The following is a 19,184-nucleotide window of genomic DNA, read 5'->3' as shown; positions in this document are numbered from 1 at the left end:
AAGCACTATTAAGTGGAACATGCACATCATTTATTTGGACTGATTTATTTATTGTTGTGTTTATGTGTAGGTGTGTGTATGTAAACATCAATCTAGCCATTAGGGGATATCCAAAAATAACTATATATATCATTTTAAAATTAATAATAATTATTATTATTCTTTTTTGGTACGGGGGATCGAACTCGGGTCCTTGTGCTTGTGAGGTAGGCGGTGGAACCACTGAGCTAAATCCCTGGCCCCAAATATATCATTATTGTATAATTTTGGCTAATGTATGGATAAACATAATAGTTTACATGATTAGGATTTATAAAAATCTTCAATTGTTTTTCCCTTTTCTTATCACACATTAGCTGAATCCTTATAAACATTTCTGTTTTTTACCTGGTGTTGTGTTAGTCTCTGGAGAGAATATGGAAAGTGGAAGGGACTTTATGTACACCCAATCTGGGCTTCCCTCCCAGCTTTCTGCCTTATGGTGTGGAAGAGGGCCCAAGCTGTCTCGCCCAGCACGTTTCATCTGTAGCACGGAACAGATGCGATCCCATTCAGTTTTGTTTTGAACTTAGAAGGTGGTTTGTTTACCATCCCTAGTCTATAGCATCTTGAAGAATTTCTCTGTTATGCAATGGGCTTCAGACACCATCTCCAGTAAGGTAAATACATTAGTTTGCCTATGGTGGGAAACATTTGTTCCAATTTATTTTCCCTTAGTTTTTATTTTGTTGTTGTTGTTTTTTCCTGGTACCAGGGATCAAACTCGGGACCTTGCACTTTCAAGGCAAGCACGACAACATTCAGCTAAATCCCCAGCCCTTTCCTTCAGTTTTTTCACTGTATTCTAATTAAATTTTTATACCAAAATTTCTGTATTCAAATTGCTCACATGATGTTTGTCTCCCGACTGTACTCTGAACAGATCTATGTTCCTGAAAAACTTTCTTCTTTTCAAGAGCTCTCATTTTCATTTCTGATATTAAAATCAAGTGCATGAGATCAGACTGACTTGTCTGCATTCTGGTTTTGCTCCTTAGTTTCTCAGTGTTCATATGGGAAGTTTTTCTACTGCCCCAGGCCTATAATTTCTCAGCTGCAAAATGGATATAATAAAAACTATATTTGCCTCACAGAGTTGGAAGGATTGAATAAGCTATTTCATGCAGGTATATAAAAGAGTTCCAGACAAATAGAAAACATGCAATTAATGCTAGCTGCTATATCTTTTATTTCCTTAAGTCACAGAAGAACTTAACGTAAAATTTTATCACAACTTTGATGCAAGTTCTAAGAACCAATACTAAGGATCTAACTTAAATATTCATCTCTTTTGGGACTCCCCTCCTAAACATGTTCCCATTTTGCATTTCTTTGTATTACACATGTCTTTATCACTGAAATTGCGCTGCACATTATTTCTTTAAAAATCGATCTCCAAACTGAAATGAGAGTCAAAGGCTATACCTCACTTAGGCCTCACACATGGGTAAATTCTTATAAAATATTTAAGTACTGAGGGCAAGAGGTAGAACATGAATACGTTTTCCTGTCATTTCCTTCAACTTTTAAGGCACAAAACTAGCTATAAATATAAAACTGACCCTGTCACCTCTCATCAGTGGAGCTATTTTATTTCCACTGACGTAGAAGAGAAAGAGGGAAACACACTAATAATCGGGTCAGGTGTGCGTGGAGGTTAGTCAGAGATGCGCTTTGTGCTTAACGGTGAAGGAACTGTGGGCTCCAGGGCTGCTTGCTGAGTGGGGGAGAGCAGTCTCCCTACTGCCATTCACCACTCTCCCTCTTTCTTAATTAGATTGTTAATGAGCTAATGTTTTCCAATGGGCTGTGAAATTAAAACAATGTGTTGTCTACTGTGATTGCTGAATGTTTTCACTGGACATGAAATGCGTTTCACTCCCACTGTGATTTTCTTGTTTTAAACTTTATAACAATCAAAAAGACACCATCAAGGAGGTGCAGGTGTCGGGTGAGTGAATAAATAAACTCTCCCAGCATGTGGAACAGTTAAATAAGCTTCAACAAAATAGGAGGAGAGGCAGGTGCAGACGCCACGGGAACCACGGGAACAAGGGTTCAGGGGCAAAGGGAAAGGCTCCGCGGAATCCGTGGAAGGAACCGTGTCAGTCCCTTTGGGCCTGAGGAGCAGGCTGGAAGCTGCTGCGCTCACCTGGGAGGAAATTCCAGCTATCCCGAGGCGGCGATGACCGAGTTCACAGTTGCGCAGCTATCAGACAGCGCGGAAGTGGTCTCACAGACAAGAAAACCAGAATATTTAATGTCCCTGAAGGTGGCGTGATACCCACCTGCTCTTGTGTCTCACCCTCTCTGCTTAGTAATTCCAGTTCTTATATCATACCTTGTTTTATTTTTAACTAGTGCTCAGTTTTAATGTACATATAAAATTAATATTTTTGTAAACGAATTATCTGGTATCTCCAGTCTTAAGTGAATTAAAATAGCAATTCCTTTTACAATTCTCACAAAATTTATTGCAAATTTAAGAGGTATAGGGGAGCATTGTTTGGTATTTCTTGTAAAGACGGAGCCACTATGAAAAGCACAGTGTGGAATATCCCAGAGATCACAGCAGTTTGTCAGGCAGACGATTCCTATCTGGGTTGGGCAATGTAGATAATGTACAGCGTGAAGTTAATTTCAACTTGAAGAATGGAAAATATCTCAATAGACAGAGATGATGTCAGGATATTCCACATACGATGGGACCCAGGGAGGAAGGCGGGAATAAGGGAAACCAGACTGGATTTGAGGAATTAGCAACTGAACTATTCTGATTCTTGTATGTTATAGTGAAAGAAGGCTAAAGGACAGATTAGGTGAAAAAGAAAAGAGACAATTTGGATGAAGTTTGTTAAATATTTGAAGACCACTGATTTTAAGATTTGAGAAAATTGTCTGGGTGCTGTGTTTACTTTTAAACTTTGGGGGTTCATATTTTAAGCAACAAAAACTTTAAGAATAAAAGAAATGGTGAAAAAAATATTCCTATGCCTGGGAGTTATTAGGCAAGAGAATGGCATTATCAAAGTTTTGAAAAGGTATCTGAAATGGAGAATGAAATTCAATCATGATGCACATATAAGATATTACAATTGCTAAGATTTTTACAGTGTACACTTGCATGTAATGAAATGTACAATAAGTAAATTAAAGAGTTGTATAACACTTCCCAACTGTAGCTAAATCAGTAGGTAGTCAAGTAATTTACCATTAAATATAATAGCCTGGTGAATATATGTAGGAACATTCCAATTAAAACTTGAAAGTCATATTGAAAAGAAGTTTTTATAATCCTATATTCATTGTATCATGGAACTTTCAGCCCTATGGGACATGACATCATGTGGAGGTTAAAAAGGAACACAAGAAGGAACTAGTTCACATCAGTCAGTGTAGCAGCATGAGTGGAATACTTACTGTGAGAACAATGATAAATGAGGTGTGTTCCCAAACTTAGAATGCAGTTCAATTGTAGATTATAAAATTTCACCTTTCTGTAGTTTATGAAAGCCTAAAACGAATGGTATTTTGGGCAAGCACAAGAACCCTTGAAAGCAGTGTTGGAAATACACTGCAGTTGGACTCAAAGTCAGGGAAGTGTTACTATAGGGAGCGTACGGTGCACGGCAGACTTTTGGAGGACAAGTAGAAGCTAGTGGGGTAGAGGGATTTGTAAGAGGATCCCAGGCCAAAAAGACCATGGAGTAATGCCCACCAGTGGGAAATAACAAAGCCTGGACCCATGATCCATTTACTCTTCCTAGCATCTACTAAAGAGCAGAAGAGAGTCTAGTGAATAAGAAGGTGGATTTGCAAATGAGATAGGCCTGAATTTGGGTCCCAGATGTTAACTTTTAAATATCTATCTCTATCTCTATCTCTATATAATATAGTAAATATATATATATATATATATATATAGAGAGAGAGAGAGAGAGAGAGAGAGAGAGAGAGAGAAACCTGTTGCATCAGGTTTGTTGTTCAGTAACAGAACAAATTTTCAAATATATTACTAGTGATGTAAAAGTTGATTTCATTATGACTTAGTTTTTATGGAGCTACATATATAATGAAGTACATATAAAGTGTTCCTAGGTCTTTGCCTGTGGACAAGTATGGCATTAATTCAACTCAGAAATAAGATTCACGTGTGACTTTGATACTACAGGGCAGTGATGGAGAGTTCAGTCTGGGACTCAAAAGACCGTTACACAGTGAGATTGTTTTTCCTTTTTTAGTGGAGACAAGCCTTCTCATTTAGGGAAGCATACAGTGAAAAAGAAATATACTGGGGGCCGGGGATTTAGCTCAGTGGTTTCGCCGCCTGCTGTGCAAGCGCAAGGACCCGAGTTTGATCCCTGGTACCAAAAAAAAAAAAAAAGAAAAAAAAGAAATATACTGGTAAATATCCTCAGGTTGAGATCAAGGAGAGGATGGGCCATTTGGCTGGGATCATCCAATTCAACTGAAAGATTAGATGTAATGCTTTGGAAATCTCATAAGTCAGGCAAGGTGAAGCACATTTCATTTTGGGTTAAGAACTTCATGATGTGGTGATAATTAAGATAGATTCACAAATCCTGCTCTTAAAAGCTGGCTCTTGAATATTCATCATCTCTTTGTCACTGTTTTTATCTTTCTGCACTCTAAAATACATTCTTCTTTAGTTCTCTCGTTAGTCCCTTTATAACCACAGGGTTTTATAATATATTCTCCACTCTGTCAAATACTAGGCAGCATTGTGGCTTCCTGTACATATTGTGATTGAAAGATTGAACTTGGAATCCACTAGGTATTTTCAAATGTTTACTCATCTTGATTATTGTTAATTACAACCCAGAGAGAATATATTCTGTAATTTGGTCTGTAACGTCTGTCTTTATTTCTTTTCAATAAACTGAGGCCAAAATTAAAGGAGAGTATTTCATTCATGAAAGAAATATGATTTCATTAGATGAAGGAAAAGTTGACCTTTGATATGAAATGAAGTATTTCAAAACATTCTATTTTGAATGTAATAAATACACAGAAAAACATTTATGCAGTTTAAATTTGTTCTCACTGTACTGACTATATCCTCAATAAAGGATATAACATGTAAGAATAAAATGCCTGTAGCTATCTTGAAATACAGAAATTTTTTCACAGTCACATGATTCATGTAGTTAAATTACATACCTACTGGAAAATATTTATAATATGAAGTTTTACTTTAAAAATTAAAAAGCAAGGTGAGTAATATATTGCATGTTAAATTTGCTTCAGAAACGTTTTAGCAAAGTTCTACCTCCATGTCAATGTCCTCATTGCAACAATGCAAGAACTGATAAACTGTTAATTATCTTGGACACTTTGACCACTTTAACATAGAGAAGAGCCACAGTGTAGTAGTGAACCAGACATGAAGATAAATGACTGCAATTAGCTTTCACATTAGTTTTAACTAAGATTACTTCTTTTGTCATGACTGATTTATCTCCTTTTCACTTCCCCAGTGCTTCAGGAAGTCCCTGGACAGACACCAAAGGCAGGGAGAAGAAGTTAATTTAGCAACCTAGACAACAACCTGCTATTTTCCTGTGGCTGACACTCAAGGTGTGGTGCTTACAGGTGAGCTTTTACACCTTCCTTTGGAAAAAGAGGAATGATATTGAAAAGTAATATTTATAAAATATACTAGTGATTTTATAGAATGTACATCTACATGATGAAAGAAACGCTATCTAGCAGGTCCCTAGAATACTCTTACAAATCCTGCATAGAGCCTGCATTCCCAGCTCTGTCTCCCTCTCATTTCTGCTTTTTCAATAATAGGATAAAGGTTGGGGATTGAGATCAGGGATGAGTACATTGTATAATAAACTGACAGAGTTCACTGAAGGTTTAGGATTCTTGGGTGACCATGGCCGCCAAAGTGAGAATAAATAATAAACTTCATTCTTCTGTAGGTTTACAGAAAGCTATTGACCAGCAACCAAGAGAAGACTTTTGTTTTTTCTTTTTTTAGGACAGAGTTTTACTATGTTATCTATGTTGAGCTGAAATTCTTGGGCTCAAGCAATCCTCCTGCTTCAGCCTCCCACATGTTGGCACTATATGTGTATGTCACCAACTATTAGTGGCTGACTTTGTCTTCCTCAAACCTCAGGTAAAGATTAGCATTTTCTGTGTTTCTGATAAAGCTTCTGTTTGCATAATCTCTAAGCATAACCTTCTTAGAAACTATGTGCACGACCAATGTGTAGTCTAGGGAAAAATTCACAAATTTTCTACCTCTTACCTCCTCTGAATGGTAAGCAGTGGGAGCGATAAAGTGCTCTCAAATTAATGATGCAAACAGGGAGATAGATCTTTTTCAAATGGGAAAAAGATCCAGAGATGGAAGGAGAGGGGAGGGGAGTGAGGAGAAGGGGAAGAAAAGCAATGAAGATGAGTTCTGTACATGTACCAACTTTTCATGAGGAATGCAATCTTTATGTGCTGCAAACATGTACAAAGAAAAGCAAATAAACAAAAAAAGCATGAGATCAAGGGATGAAGTAGAGGAAGGAGAGAGAGAAGGGAAAAGGAATTAAAAGTAAAGGAATTGAGATGCATTATATACGTGTATCAATTTGCCACAAGAAATGTAAACACGTACTACGCTCATGTACCAATCAACTAAAATGTAAAAATGTTAAGGTTAGAAAGAGTCCAGTATTTTCCACTGGAAACCTGAAAGCAGAGAAGCTGTCTTTCCAAGCCTAAGAAGAGAACAAGTGATCTGCTACTCTAGATAGGTCAACACCTGGGCAAGTTCCAGAGCTGGTAAAAGACTAAAACTGGGGTGACAAAGCAGAGCAAAACATTAGTTACAAAAAATTCACTTAATGAGCTGCAGCTGGGGCAGCCAGTCCACAGGGTGTGAGGTCCCCGAATCCCTGGCTCCTTCTACCTAGGTCTGTGAGTGGAAGGAGCCTGAAGAGCTGAAGAGGCTGCTGGATTCAGCGCTGCAGAGCCATGGCGAGACATGGGAGAAGATTCTGGAACACTGCCACGCTGTGATTCATTACAGCTTCAAGACCGGTCACCCCAGTTCTTCAATCAGCTCTTCTCTGGGTTGGACCCCTGTGCTCTGGCCAGGTGCATTATCAATGAGAGCCTCAACAGCAGCCAGTACACATATGATATCACCTCTGTGTTTGTTCTCATGAAAGAGGAGGTGCTGAAGAAACTCTGGGCCCTGGTGGGCTGGAGCTCTGGGGATGGGGTCTTCCGCCTGGTGGATGAACCTTGCATGCTATCAGCACTGCCCAGACTGCAAGCAAAGGGGCCTCCGGGCACTGGCACCCTTGGCCATCTTCACATCAAAGGAGTGTCACCACTCTGTCAACAAGGGAGCAGCTTCTCTGGGACTTGACCCTGACAGGGTCCTAGTGGTCAAGGCTGATGAGAGAGGGAAAATGATCCTGAGGACCTGGAAAGGCAGATCAGCCTAGCATGAGCCAAGGGTGCTGTGCCGTTCCTGGTCAGTGCCACCTCTGGCACTGCTGTCCTTGGGGCCTTTGACCCCCTGAATGCCATTGCTGATGGTGCCAGAGCCATGGACTGTGGTTACACATGGACGCTGCCTGGGGTGGGAGCGTCCTGCTGTCACAGACACACAGGCATCTCCTGGATGGGATCCAGAGGGCCGACTCCATGGCCTGGAACCCCACAAGCTCCTGGGCGCAGGCCTGCAGTGCTCTGTTCTTCTTCTCCAGGACACCTCGAACCTGCTCAAGTGCTGCCATGAGCCCCAGGCCAGCTACCTTTTCCAGCAGGACAAGTTCTACCACGTGGCTCTGGACACGGGGGACAAGGTGGTGCTGTGTGGCCCCCGTGTGCACTGTCTGAAACTGTGGCTCCTGTGGAAGGCACAGGTGGGTAAGGCCTGGAGCAGAGAATCCACAGGGCCTTTGCCCTTGCCCAGTACCTGGTGGAGGAAATCGAGAAGTGGGAAGGGTTTGAGTTGGTCATAGAGCCTGAGTTTGTCAACATGCGCTTCTGGTTCATGCCCCCCAGCCTTCGAGGAAAGTGGGAAACTCTGGATTACAGTCAAAGGCTAGCTCATGTGGCCCCCATACTGAAGGAGCATGGTGAAGGTGGGCTCCATGATGCACAGCTGCCAGCCCCATGGGGCCTGGGGCAACTTCTTCTGAATGATCATGGTCAACCCCATGATGACTCATACAGACATAGGCTTCCTCCTCGACAAGCTGGAGAGGCTTGGCCAAGACCTGTGAGCCTTCACCCTCTTGTGGCTGCCTTGATGCCATCCCTCCCCCTCCAAGTCTGCATTGTCAGCCTTTCTAGGAATCAAAGTGGCCTTAACCATGTTTATATGCTTTGACCCACTAACTCTCTTAACTAAATACTTGCTATTAGGAGAATGTTTAAATAAACAAATAGTGTATCCATATGATGGACTGTTACTCTTTCATCAAGATATGTACAAAGAGAATTTTTATTAATATAAGAGAAAATAATGTTATATGCAAAAAGCTGAATATAAGACTTTATATATAGTGATGTCTGAGATCTACTAAAATATATATAGGAGGGGACAGGTGTGGTGGCACACAGCTGTGATCCCAGCCTTCACAAGGCTGAGGCAGGAGGATTTGAGCAAGACCCAGTCTCCAAAATCTATAAAGTATGCCAAAATGTTAACAGTTCTCTCTGAGATAGGATAACAGACAATTTTAAATAGACTCTTCTGTATCTTTTATGCTCCTCTCTTGTGTCATGTAAGGTATATGAATTACTTTGTAATAGAAAAATAATAAAGTTAAAATTTCAAGTATTTTTTAAAAATTCACTTATACTTAGAAGTTGACAAGGGAAGACGAAAATGAAATTTGGAGCAAGGGCTCCACTTTGACAGAGAAATGATGGAAGAGTCATATCTAAAATGTGATGTTTCTCCATGTAAATCTTGTTTCTTGTAGTAGAAGATATTAAAGAAGAAAAATGTGTAGTTATGGAGCTCTTTAGTGCTTCAACAACATTGATTCCTGGCTATTTCAATGAAATGCTACACTTCTTACTTTAATTTTTAAAATAATACTTATGTCTTTTCTAGCAATGGAAAACAACATAGATTTTTACATGCTTTATTCTATTAAATAAAATAATTCTACAATAATTATGCTTATGATAGTATTAAGTATTTAAATCACTGTATAAGTGTCATTATTATTTGTATCTCACACAATAGTACATTTTGTAGAAAACATTGTCAGTTGATAGCAGCAATGGCATTTCACGAGGACAGGATCAAAGGAAGTCCAAACCAAAGGCAGAAAGAAAAGACCATGATTCTGTGTTGATGTAACATATGAGTAAGCACTCAGGAGAAAGACAGATAGATGCACAACAAAGTACTACACAAGGCAGAATGCAGGAAAGGAGAGCAGAAACAGACACAGAGCTGTGGGAACACTGAAGAAATAACCAGGGGGCATTCGGAAATATTTTTACAGCACTATGGCTTAGCACTAAAGAATGATATAAATTTCATAGAGCAGGAATAACTGAGAAATCATTCTAGACTGAAAATATTAAATTTAGAATCAAAGTAAGCCACACTAAACAATTAGAAAAGTACATAGCATGAGATAACATATCATTTGTCTCTGCTATTAAAAATAATTAGATTATGCTAGCCTCACCTCCACTTAATTTGATATCCAGACAGTGATTGTATTTAATACCTGAAGCCTGAGATGAAGGAATGTATTTTGTCCATAGAATTCTTAGATTGTTTGATAGCTTTGCATGTGATTTTCAATTTATGACAGTCTACTGCTAGGTCTATAATTATTTCTTAACTCTATTAAGAGTGCAAAAATCACTTTATTTTGTAGAAGTCAGATTTTGATACTTTGAAGTTATGAAATTATAGACAAGGAAGTTGCACAGCAGGGGTCTAAAAGTTGGAGGTTCAGGGTAGATAACAGAAATGTGAAGCTCAAATTTGTATGTAATGAAAAATAATTGATTGATTATGAAGGAACAAGCATGCATGATTCACAGTGAATGTTATAATTCACAGGATTCAGTGATACAGAAAACAGTGTATGCTGGTGACATAAAAGCTACATAGGAAAATGGCTCACCACAAAATAACAAGTTAAGATAGAGAGCATTTCATTGTCTCCAAAGTATAATGTATATTTTCTGGAACAATTTTGTGGCTTGACAAATGTGCATCTAGCACAAACCAAAATGTGTGGAGTTTTATGTATAATAACAGTATTCCATTTCCATTCTCACAGTTAAAACTAAAGCAACAGACTCTTCTACTTTTCTCTAAATTATACCTTTCCAGACAGGCATTTATGCCAACTCTGACGTGGCACATAGAATGAAGCTAGATTTTTTTTCCTTCTACATATCAGTGAATGATACCACCAACACTCTATGATTGTATTCAACACAGTTTTTTTCTGTCGGTCTACAGAGACTGACAAATGGAGACAGAGTGATGTCATATGATAAAAATTAAAAAGAAGGCAGGTGAGATGAGAAAATGTGATGATTATTGTAGAAACCCACATTTCTTATATTTTCACCCCTTGTCATTTTCAATACAATGATATATGTTTCCAATTCACATGTGAACTGGTGAGCACCATCCACTCAATATTCCCACCAAGAGCTACCAAAGCCTGCACTGCTGTTTTTGTTCTAAAACAACAACAACAAAAAAGTCAGCTTGCAACAGTGCTGCACAACTATGATCCAAGCCACTCTGGAGGCTGAGGCAGGAACAGCAAGTTTAAAACCAACCTGGGGCAGATGAGCAAATGAGGGAGACCCTGGCATATGTACATAGATAGATAGATAATAGATAGAATAAATAAAATAAAATGGGTGAGCATATAGCTCAGGGGTAGAACACTTGCTTAACATGTATGAAACCTTAGGTTTAATTCTCAGTACTATGAAAAAAGGAAGAAAGGAAGGAAGGGAGGAAGAGAGAGAGAGAAAGAGAGAGAGAGAGAATCCACAGCTCTCCAGACCCCACATTTAGATACTTAATACAAAACTAAGGCAAAAGTTATGTCACTGGGCTCTACCTGCCCACATGTGAGTTTTGAAAATCTTTAGTTGGACGCATCACCTGAAATAAAGTCATCATTAGGTGTATGAGCAGGGGAAATAGGGAGCCTTAATGGGCAAAAACATAATGCCCAAGCCAACAACCTGAGAATAATTATTAAGTCCATCAAGCTAACATAAATGAAGATATCATGCTTATTCAACAAAATATTCACATTATCAATATGTGAGTTCTTTCTAAATTAACTTGTAAGTATGAGCTACTCTCAATAAAAATTTCATTAGTACTTTTGTAGAAATTGACATACCAATTCTGAAATTTACATGGAAAACAAATACTCCCAAATCTTTGAAGAAGTACCAACTTACAGGACTTATATAACCTAGTTTTTAGAGAAATACAGTGGATGTGATATTAGTGGATGAGGCCTAAAAGGATAGATCTTATAGAAATACAGGAAAAAATTTCAAGACTCTTTGGCCAAATATTTGTTAGATATGACATGAAAAGATAATCTATCAAGGAAAAAAATAAACTGGACTAATAAAATTTAAAATTTCTAATTGAATGTCATCATTAAGGAAAACAAATGTCATAGAGTAGGAGAGACTATTTCAGAATTATCTATCCGATTGAGAGTTTTTCCGGAATACAGAAAACTCACTCGCCCTTTACAACTTCCATGGTCCCTGACTCTGTGAAAGTCCTTTTTAATATTCTTCCATAGAAATATTCAGTGGCTTTGGAACACTATTTAGAAATCTTGGACAATTGATAAATGCCGACTCAGTTTAATTGCTAATGTAAAGCTCACCACGGCACACTTACAAGATCTTCAAGACCTGACTCCTAATTACTTCTCCGGCTTCGTTTCTTACTATCAATCCATCGGAGCAGAAGAAAGTGTTTCCCTTATGGAAAGAATTTGAACAGCAATTCAGTGAGGGAGGGAAAATTCCCTTACATATCAAGCTATTTTCAGTGTTTAAATTCTAAGTATCAACTTCATGTTTTATTAAAGTTTGAAGGTCTTTTGGTTCTTTTGATACTTAATGCACATCATCAAAGTTTGATAATTGTTGATCAGCATCTTTCGCAGATAAAGAATTCACAGTGATTATCTGAAATGACTAGATGGTTTGGGATTCAACATATGCTATCACTGTGGTGGGTAATATGATGAAAAACTATTAAAATGCAAAGAAAGATATATCAAAATCATGAGCTGTTCACATTTACAAATTAAACTATAATTATCATAAATTAAAAGGAAAAAGGAGTTAACATTGATTAAGCAGCTACTAAATATCAAATATCTTGCCATTTAATCTGCAAATGTTACCCACAGAATGACTCTTTGAAAGAAGACATAACATCTCCATTTTGTACATTTTGATAAACATTCATATAGAAGAAATAAAAATTGGCAAGAACACACAGCTATTAAACAATGACCTAGGTTTTGAAACCAAGAATTCTGACTACTAAGACTCTTTTTATATTTAGCTCATAGGTTTTCTTACATACAGAGAGGCAAACGAAGCAAACAGTACATATTAAAATCATGCTAAACTGAAAATCCTTTTGTGGATTGGTTCATGTCCATAATTGTGCATCCAGTGTGTTTTCCGGTGTATTTTCACTCATCTGATACCACACACAGTGTCTCTTCAAATTCTTTTTCTTTTTTGGTGCCAGTCATTGAACTCGGGGCTTTGCGCTCTCCAGGCAGGCGAGCTAAATCCCCAGCCCTCAAATTCTTATGTTTTTCTTCATCACTTTTCAATTGTTTTCAGTGAAATAGATGGTAATTTCATTCAGTTTATCTCACTATTTAAATTTTTTTAAATTAAGTAGGCACCTATTTATTTCACACACGTGTAAATACCGAAGATTCTCTAGTGTGAGAAACTGAAAGTGTAAATCAGGATTAAAATGATTAAAATGAATAAGTGATAATTTGAAATAGGAAGAAAAGGTCCAAAGGGGTAGGGGAAGTGGGAGGGGAAGGGGAAAGGAAAGAAGGGAAAGGAAAAATTATGAGAAAAGAAAAAAATGGAAACAAAGTCTAAGTAAATCGAGAAGGGTGGATGGGGTGAAGGGAGAACAGCAAATGGGAAAAAAATAAGAACCAAGATACATCATGTACAGGTACAAGCACCCAATAATAAATGTAAATGTATTGTATACCTAAAATATACCAATATAAGAATTTAAGGAACAAAAAATTAAGCAGGTGCCTTAAATAGTTTGGCCACTTTTAGAGGGTTCTAATTTTATCTCTTACACCTCAAACCCTGAGATACATGTTTGCATTTTTTTTCTCTGATATTCCATAAATCAAGGGAGTAAATTAGTCTTTTTATCACTTGTATACAGAACCTGGGCATGAGTAGGGAGATATTGGATATTCATATAACAAATAATTACTGGATAATAACATTAGATCACCTGCATTTATTATTTTCTATAATTTAAGTTCTAAAGAAACTAGTTTTGAATTTTGTACTAATGAAGATTATTATTCCTTTATATCTTTCCTTCTTTACTTCAGTATCAGAATAGAAAAAACCAGAATCATCACAATATTCTAACTGGTGATATTTAGCAAAAGCATTTGATGAGCAGAAAGCAAATGATGCCTAAATATTGCTGAGCAGTTGACATTCACTCTTCATTCTTCACACAACTACTCAGTGGCCTCTATATTACATATTTATTCAGCATTTATTAACCAATATTTCTTTAGCCATTTGACTCTAATATCACAGAAATAATAGGCAATCCATTTTTCGGTGAAAATAAAGAAGAAAACATAGATGCATAGAAATGTTTGTCCACATATTTAAAAAGTAGTGTATGAATATCTCTTTTTGAAGAAAAATTGCATAAGCAATAATGACATTTTATATATACATTATTTAATGACCATGTAAGTCTACGTAAATGTCTTAGAGTAGAAATGACATTTATTTCCTGGGTTTCTCTACTGTGGGGATCTCCACATTGACTTCCAGAAAGTTAAGAACCACGTGTTGGAGAGGGTTGTGGGATATAACAAGATAATTACTTTTGCCTTGAGACTCAAAGTCCACTGAGTAGCATTATATCCTGTGCATTACTGTCTGTGGTCTCTCTAGAGGGAGACTGGAGATCCTGGAGAGCACTGACCTTTAAAGAAAGAAAAGGAGACAGCCTGGGGGAAGAACAGCAGTTTATTCTCCTGACATTGTTTGACAATCACAAAGGAAAGAAATAAGGCTTCTATACATGTAGGAATGCAGCTTAGTTATTCTGGCTATTGTCTTTCTGGTTTTTAACATCTGGTGATAACAAGTGACTCTAAGTGGCTCATAAAAGCTACAGGTGAATTTACACATCCCTTGTTTCCGTTCACCGATCCATACATCAAAGAGCACACCGAAGCCTTCTTCTTATCAGATAGTACCAAGAAAGCAGGGCGACGTCAGCAGAAGTCAAGCCCACTGGCCCACCACAAACATCACAGATGTACATAGTGAACCGTATCTCTCTCACCATACGTAGAGTCATTGGGTCATGGTCCTCTGACCCCAGGCAATGGTTAATAAGAAAACTAGGAAAACCTGCTTTTCTCATGTAAAACTTTTACAACATCTCTTAAAGTTTCCTGGAATTCTTTTAACAAACAGATTTATGGAAATTCCCAGAAATGACTTCTTAATTTTCTCAGTTAACTAACTTCTCGTGATCAATTCTTACAACTAGATAACTAAATTCTACAATTTCCCACACGTTACCAGTGTTTGTGTTAATTGAATGGAAGTCACACACTTGTAAGACCATAGCCAGGATCACACAAAGAAACCCAGTGAAAGCACAGAGAAATACCTATTTTCGACTCCACTTTCTATGTATCCATCCAATGTGGCTTCTTCTCAGTGCAATCTGTGTACAACTCGCATTCCTTTTCCACTCACTGTAAGAAGCTCCAACCCACTGAAGGCTCCCCCACCTCCCACTGAGCTCTAACTCTTTCTCCCATTTATCAACAAAGTGAAGAGAGAGCCAGTGTCCCTTAGAGCCTTTCAGTGGAGGCAGAAAACTGGATGGATAAGAAATGGGCAGGAATGGATGTAGGCAGAAGTGGCAGAGTGAAGTGGAAGACGATCCCACCCAGACCTCAAGCTCCCTCCAGCTGGTCCACTCTATTGGCCTTACAGAAAAATTCACCTGAGTGTTGTAGCTATTTGTTTATCTCAGATTAATACTGCTACATTTAAATCAAATCACAGGGAACAAAATCACCTATTGTGATTTTTTTGTGGCTCTTGTAGTTGGACATGCCCATCATCCTGAAGCTGTCATGGACTTGAGAGTATCTACACTTTCTCTCCCCTGTAGTTAACAGAATGTTTAGAAAAGGCCACAGAAAGGAGAAAGGAAAGTACATTAAGGTAGAAAGTTGGAAACATACCATTGATACACAACATAGTCAATGAAGGGTTATCATTTTCCTGCCTGGAAGCAAACTCTTCACATATGATTTATCCATTTGAGATTTTTATTATTAATATTATTGTCATTTTTCTTTTTTGCTTCTTATACATCTCTCACTATGACAGCAACTTCCTTATCATAGTAATTATCAAATTTCCAACTATGGTTTTTGTGTGTGAGAAGTTGTTAAATGTCATTATCTATTAAACTATAAACTCCATGAAGATAGGAATTATTTCTGAGTGTATTTTACTATACTGTATTTCCAATATTTAGTACTATGTAAATAAACATTCAACAATTGGGGAATAAACTTATATAAATATTTTAATAATTTCACAGCAATAGAAGCACAATACTTTTAACTCTCCCTCAAGGTGGAGGGGAAAGCATTGTGTAGTTGGGGAGTGGGCTACGTTTGGTTAGTACCATTGGGTGGAACATCTGGCAGAAAAATAGGGAAAAAATTAATACATGTGAACTGTGTCATTAAAGCAATCAAACCCTAGTGCAGTTATGCATATGTTAAAACAGAAGGCAGATATCTATTAATTTGGCTTTAGTTTATGGCCAAAATGAGTCTGCTAAGTTTTGTTACATTTGGTATAGCTACATGAGAATAAAAGTCTAAAAATGCTGGGAGGTAAGATTCAAAGTTGTGTTAGTTTTCACATACTTAAAACAGGCCTCTCCAGCTAAATTCTGCTAGAAGGTAAGAGATAAGTATTTTAGAAATAGATATCTCACAAAAAAAAACCCAAAACCAAAAACAAACAAAAAAAGAAATAGGCACCCAAAATATTTTTGGCACAAACATTTCTATAGATGTTGTTCGTGGCTCTGAACATTCAGCTCCACATTACTCTAGAAATCGAAAACTAGTAAAGTGTCAAAAGATACTCCTCTCATTTATTTCTATAAAATATCTGAAGAATGGGGTTCCCAGAAATATCAAGTAATCATTAAGCTTCCATCATGTCTCACCCAGATACTCATTGTCTTTGCTCTGGGCTGAGTGTGTCCTAAGTTCATGTGTTGTAGTCTGCTCCCCTAAGGACAGCTCAGCTTTCAAGAGGGGTTGCTGCTATTGTTAAAAAGGGAGTGGGTTCTTTATCTTGAGAAAGTATTTCATCTCCAATTCATTCATTCATCTCTCTCTCTCTCTCTCTCTCTCTCTCTCCCCCTTCCTCTTACACCATGGTATTACACAGCAAGATGGCGCTCCCCACATGCTGACTCATCAATCTTGTACTTTCCTGATTCCAGCATACGAGCTAATAGGTTTTCATTCATTATTATTTACCCAGTCTGTAAAATTATATTGTAGGAGCATAAAACAGACTAAAATAGTCTCCATAAGAAGTTAGATAATAATATCACACATAAGTTAGGAATGACAATTACATGGATGAGACTCCACTGAGTTGGAGCAGTTACAGGAAAAGTGATGTGGTAGATGTCTCTCCTCATTGTATTTTTTGTCTTGATGCATGTGCCTATGAGTATCTGGCTGGTTCCTTCTTGGCTTCTTTGTGTGCCCCTTTAGAAGCTACAGTGAGTTAGGTAGGCTTATTGACATAGCTATGCAAATGCAGGCCTAATCATTCTCTTATAATTGATGTGCTATATGCAGAGAGGAAAACAAAAGAGAAAAGGTATGGAAAGCCATTAATATTAAATATAATCAACTTCTTAATACCCTAACACTCCCAATACTCTCACAATGCTATTAACAGGCAACAACTTTTGAGTTTTGGATTTGAAAAAAATATTTCCAGCCAGAACAATAAAGCTCAACGATGTGATTATTATTGATCAGCTTAACTCTGTCAATATTGCAGTCAATGAATGATGGTTATCAACCTTCCTGTATTATTTTACATTCCTTTAAAAAGTTTTACTAGAATGTGAATGCATGCCTCTTCATTAAATTCAAAAGAGATAACTCATAAAAAATAAATTTGTTTAAGGAAATCTGAAATGGAAATAATGTAAGCTTAAAAACATATACTTTTAAATTTATGTGAGTGTGTATATAAGGGTACACAGCTGCCAGAAGAATGTTTGGACAAGTGGAGGGAGCTATAGGGATTTCCAGCCAGTTTGGCTATTTAGCAGGTGGGTTACATTGGACATTTCATTCATTCTCACCAGATTTCTCTTTCCCATGCATAAAATATGTGCGAGCATTGTATTACTATTTCTCTATGAGAATTAGGGGAGGTAATCAACATCAAAATATGGTGTGCATTGCAAATACACATAATGCAAACATAACATAATATTTAACCATGCAATTAGACATTTGAGTTGCAATGGGTGTTTTATCATCTTCTGTCTACGTGATATTCTTGAAAGACTTAAGTAATCTGTTAAATAACTTCTGAATATCACCTTTGACATTTTAAAAGAGAATGCAAACTCAGTAACACCTACAGCTCTCTCAGTCAGAGTTTTAATAGCTGTTCATTTACAGGGATTGAGGGGACTGAAAATGCCAAGTAGCTATTTGCAGTGGATCTTCCTCTGCACCACCTGCTAAACCCCAGAGAAGGGGAGGAAGATGAGACACTCTCCCACTGGAGTTGCTTTTTGTAGAATTGAGCTTGTTAATATTGAACCTCCAGAAGTAGACAATATTTTAAGTGTGTGTTACAGTGAGTAAACCGTGTTTCATTTCTGTGTCTGTTCTCAGTTAGGTATAGAAGTGGATATAAGCAAAAGACAAACTTTGCTGACTCGCCTGCAGACGGACTCTATTCTCCGCTTGCTGTCCCTTGCTCTCTTTCCCTTCCCCTAGGTGACAGAGCACAGGGTTTGCAACATGTCATGCTCCTATCTGTGGCAGAGGAGGCTCCCAGACTAAGGACACTGGCCTAGCTGCATTAACCAAAACTTCTCTCTGAATACAACATCACCAGCATGTCCCTGCAGCCCGTGCTGTTCAATGGCCCTTTCATTATCTGACCTAATGTTCTTCCTTGTGTATGTGACATAATTTATCAGCTTTTCTATTACCTGAGAATGTGTACTTCCTTTTTTTAAATAAAGCATCAACTACTTTATTGACCAAAATATTAAATTCCAAATGATTTATGCTATAATTTTAAGTTCTTCATGAAGTAGTTTTACTAAACTTCTCAATTTTTATAAATTAAAATTGGTTTTTAATATTATTAGAGATATTTATTCACATAAAGAAAAATCCATGCATCGTACTAAACAATGGAATATAACAAAAGCAGAGAACTTATTGACACTATATTACAAAACTTGCAAATATCCCAATGCCATCTCATTAAATAAAGCATACATACAAATTGAGGCATCCTCTAACCTTTTTTCTAAGAATTAAACCTAGGGACTTGCATATACCAGGCAGGTATGCTACCCCCAAGCCTCTGTCCCAGCCTGTGACCTCTAAATTCTTAGTGAGAATGCTGTTTCTTTTACTTTTTTTTTTTTATTAGTTCAGGTTTGCCGCACACACTACATTCATCTCAGGGAGTGAGTGTATGTATGTAATGCAGCTTGTTTCTGCTCCTCAATCCCTTCCTCCTCCCTCCATCCTCCTCTG

The 19,184-nt window shown here is 37.5% G+C and overlaps 1 pseudogene; it reads left to right on the top strand.

Moving 5' to 3' along the window:
* Positions 1 to 2,224: 2,224 nt before the first annotated feature.
* LOC101715234 (cysteine sulfinic acid decarboxylase-like) lies at positions 2,225 to 8,306 on the top strand (annotated as a pseudogene).
* The last annotated feature ends 10,878 nt before the right edge of the window (positions 8,307 to 19,184 follow it).

This window comes from Heterocephalus glaber, unplaced genomic scaffold (assembly GCF_053883595.1).
Source record: "Heterocephalus glaber isolate CG9 unplaced genomic scaffold, H.glaber_assembly_v1.0 deba00001428, whole genome shotgun sequence".
Classification (NCBI taxonomy): domain Eukaryota; kingdom Metazoa; phylum Chordata; class Mammalia; order Rodentia; family Bathyergidae; genus Heterocephalus; species Heterocephalus glaber.
The sequence above is the reverse complement of the archived record's forward strand: the minus strand, read 5'-3'. Positions and strand labels throughout refer to the sequence as shown.